Below are 4,482 nucleotides of genomic sequence, written 5' to 3' on the forward strand. Positions count from 1 at the left end.
GTGTTATATGCTCAAAATTGCTGCGCTCTTCCTACCATGAGTGGGCACATGGCTCCCTCATGGTGGGGTTTGAAGCTCCCTTTCTTCTATTCTCTCATGATGTTGGCATGAAACAGCTATGGGATTAACAACCAGATGGAAATGAAGGAGCAGAGGCTGTCAATAAAATACTTTGATTTAGCTTGGGTGCTCAGGCTCCAAATGCTGGTGCTGCACCTTGGTGGGGACCATCTGGTGCCTCTCACGCCTCATCAACATAATCATGTAATGAGCCTGGGCAGCGCCACCCGCCCAGCCCTGCCGCCACACAGGGATTACGCCCCTATCACCGCCAGCCTAATCCGTGGCCCAGGGCTGTGCAGGTGTCACAGAGCATTTGGCCCTGCAGCACTGCCCTTGCTGGCCCCTTGGAAGGTGCTTCAGTCTGAGGCAGAGCCTGAAAGTGAGTCAGGAGGGGGGGGGGGGTCCTCATGTTGGCCCAGACACTGAGCATTTTTGTGACACAAACGTGGAATCAGTCCTTCTTATATGTTCATCAATGTTCTCCCAGACTGTATGATACAAAATTTCTGTCTCCCATCCTCCAATATTTGGATACACTTGATTTTAGTTTAATCAAAAAAGCTTTTTGCTCTACACGTAACCCCTTCCTCAGATTTTCAGATTTGGAGATGAACAGATTGAGAGCAGCCCTGAGGAGAAGGACTCGTAGTACAGGTGGATGAAAAATTGGACACGAGCCAGCATTGTGAGCTAGAAACCCGGAAAACCAGCAAATATGAAGAAAGCATATTGGTGTGAACACTACAAATAGTCACCTGTCTTTCAGTGAAAATCTCAAATTAAATAATAGAGACTACTTAATCACAGAATCATAGACCAGCTTGGGTTGGAAAGGACTTTCAAGATCATCTAGTTCCAACCCTGAACTCTGAACAGCCCCGCCTTTCTCCACCTTTATTCATAGGAGAGGTGCCCTCTGATCAACTTCGTAGACCTCCTCTGGACTCGTTCTAACAGCTTCACATCCTTCTTGTGGTGGGGGCCTCAAACCTGGACGCAGCACTCCAGGTGGGGTCTCAAAAGGGCAGAGCAGAGGGGCACAATCCCCTCCCTCCACCTGCTGGCCACTCTGTTGATACAGCCCAGGATATGGTTGGCCTTCTGGCCTGCAAGCACACACTGCTGGCTCATGTCAGATTTTTGTCCACCAGAACCCCCATGTCCTTCTCTGTGGGGCTGCTTTCAGTGAGTTCTTCTCCCAGTCTGTACTTATGTCTTGGATTGCGCTGGCCCAGATGCAGCACCTTGTACTTGGACTTGTTGAACTTAACTAGGTTCATGTGGGCCCATTTCTCCAGATTGTCCCGGTCTCTTTGGATGGCATCCCTTCCTTCTGTTGCATCAACTGCACCACTCAGCTTGGTGTCATCTGAAAACTCACTGAGTGTGCACTCAATCCCATTGTTTATGTCTTTAATAAAGATATTATAAACTGGACTGGTTCCAAGAGAGGGGACATTGCTCTTCACCAGTCTTCACCAGGACATAGAGCCATTGACCACAACCCTCTGGGTGCAGTCTTTGAGCCAATTCCTTATCCACTGAATGGTTCACCCTTTAAAGCCCTGTCTCTCCAATTTGAAGATTAGGGGACTCTATCAAAAGCCATGTCATAATTTCTATACGCTTGAGGTAAAAAGTTCTGCTAACATAAGATGCCCCAGTACAACGTTTTCTGTAACTTACCTCCAAGACTTCAGAAGGTCTGGATGAGGTGTCTTTTTTACTATTTATTTATTTATTTATTTGTGAAAGGCCTATGAAAAATATTGCATAATATTTTGATCAAGAAATTACAATCATATTTATGTCATAGTATCTAAAAAAAGAATATGTTTCCAGCATCCAAAATGTAACTATTTCTTCTGGAATCTTGATGAAACTTTTTCCATTAGAAATCACCTTTCAAAGGCTAAAACCAATGGAGGATATAGCAAGAGGACACTCTGATTACCTGGCATTTGCTCAAGGCAGAATCCCAATTTACTTCCGTCAAAAATGGATTTGTTTCTGATTTCATAATTTTCTCATTGATTTGGGATTTCAGAATTGTTCTTCTGAAAAAGCCTTTCAGCAGGTCTGCTTTACAGTTATGGTAATGTTTGCCCATATTTTCCCTGTTCTCTCAGTCTCTTATTGTTTGAAACATGCATAGTTTGTATTTGAGAGTGAATTCTTACGGAAAGTAGAGAAAGATTTTTAGCAAAGGGCTGTGGAAAAAAAGCATTATTAAGGAAAAGGGAGAATTCTACTGGATTCTCGTTAAAAGAAGGAAGAATTCTACTTAAAAGAATGACAACAAACGTTGATGTCTGTAATGAAAAGTAGTCTTCAAGAAGGACTAGAGGCTATATACACTTATATGTAGATCCACAAGAAATGCCTTGAAATGGACGTTTCTAGAAATTGCAGTCCACTATATGAGCTTCTAAAGGCCAGATACAGGGAGATATTAAACTGTTAAAACTAGGTTTGAGTGTAATTGAAGTATCAGCAATATAAATAAAAGTGTTTTACCCTTCAAACTCTTATTTGTTAATGTCTATGTCTGTTAATCTGGAAAGGTTCCTATGCACATCCCTAGCCTATTCAAGGATGGTTAGTGGAAACCCCATATTCTTTCTATGTTTTCATCTTATGAAAAATGAACTGGGGCTTGGATTTCCAGTTTCTACCTACAACCAGGTCCTGTCATATCCCCAGACTTAAATATCACAGAATCACAGAATCACAGAATCACAGAATGTCAGGGATTGGAAGGGACCTTGAAAGATCATCTAGTCCAATCCCCCTGCCAGAGCAGGAACACCTAGATCAGGTCACACAGGAACGCATCCAGGCAGGTTTTAAATGTCCCAAGAGAAGGAGACTCTACAACCCCCTGGGCAGCCTGTTTCAGTGTTCTGTCATCCTCACTGTGAAAAAGTTTCTCGAATTTAAGTGGAACCTCTTATGTTCCAGCTTGCACCCTTTGCCCCACACCCCTTCTGATTCTCCCAAGGATGCCATTGGCTTTCTTGGCTACAAGGGTACGGTGCTGGCTCATGGCCCCCTTGCTGTCCACCAGGTCCCCCAGGTCCCTTTCCCCTATGCTGTTCTCCAACAGGCCAGTCCCCAACTTATACTGGTGCCTGGAGCTGTTCTTGCCCCAGTGCAGGACTCTACACTTGCCCTTGTTATATTTCATTAAATTTCTTCCTGCCCAACTCTCCAGCCTGTCTAGGTCTCGCTGGATGCACAGCCTTCTGGTGTGTCAGCCACTCCTCCCAGTTTAGTGCCATCAGCAAACTTGCTGACAGTGCACTCCATTCCCTCATCTAAGTCACTGATGAATATATTATCCACTGTTCCCTTTTTCTTCCTTGGTACGATCTAACATTATGATGTAATGGTTTATTTCTTTTATTTATTTGTTTTTGTTTGTTTGTTTGTTTTCTGGAAAGTTCCCTAAGTAGCAAAAAGACTGATCTATATTTGAGCTGCCCTGCACACACATATGAAGGTACTCGTGCTGTGAGTGCACATGGAAGGTGCAGAGGCTTCTTCCTTCCGTAAGGCAAACACATGGTGACAAAGGGGATCACAAAAATCCTGAAAACAGGGAGGGATTTGGGAGAGAGGGATTGAGCATTAGATTGAAAAAGTCTCTGCAGGTAGATCATCTTGAGGAATGAAGGCAAGCAAACTTTTTTTTTTTTTTTTTTTTTTTTTTTCTTTCAAGTTTTTGTCCTTATGTGTATTCGAAACCTGTCCTTTCACCGTTCCTTCAATTAACGGATTGCACGTTGCAGAAAAACATAACTCTTGGGCTCTGTAGTGGTGTGTGTGTTGCCTCATCACATCCATTATGGACTGACATGGAAATCAGGAGGTATTCCTGACTAATGTATTGGCCAGATCATCCATCAAAGGAGAAAGATCAGCACCCCTTGTGATGCTAATCCCAGCCTGCATGGAATGATGTGTACGTGAGTATATTATCTGTAGCCAGCTCCTGCACAGGATCTGTGTTCAGCGTGTTCAGCCTTGCACTCAGAACCACATGCATACCCTCTCAGTGTGACCTAGCACTGCTAGGCAGGGCTTCACAGAGGCTTTTGCCCTAACTTTGTAAGTCTCTCAATGGTAAGAAGTTATCTTGTGGGAGATAGGCCTGCTAGCCAGACATGTACTATAGCACTTATGAATGCCAGGTGGGAAGGATTCAGCTGGGATTTAAAACTCCAGACATAAAAAAATGGATTGATGTTTATTGCTCTTGATAGTATGCCTAGAGATATGTCCCTATGACCTAATCAACAACTTGTATTCTTATAATCTCTTTCCTAAAAGAGGTAGTAATAGGCCAAAAATCTTTCAAAACAAGACAAAGAAAGAAAGAAAGAAAGAAAGAAAGAAAGAAAGAAAGAAAGAAAGAAA

Source organism: Oxyura jamaicensis, chromosome 1, assembly GCF_011077185.1.
Source record: "Oxyura jamaicensis isolate SHBP4307 breed ruddy duck chromosome 1, BPBGC_Ojam_1.0, whole genome shotgun sequence".
Lineage (NCBI taxonomy): Eukaryota > Metazoa > Chordata > Aves > Anseriformes > Anatidae > Oxyura > Oxyura jamaicensis.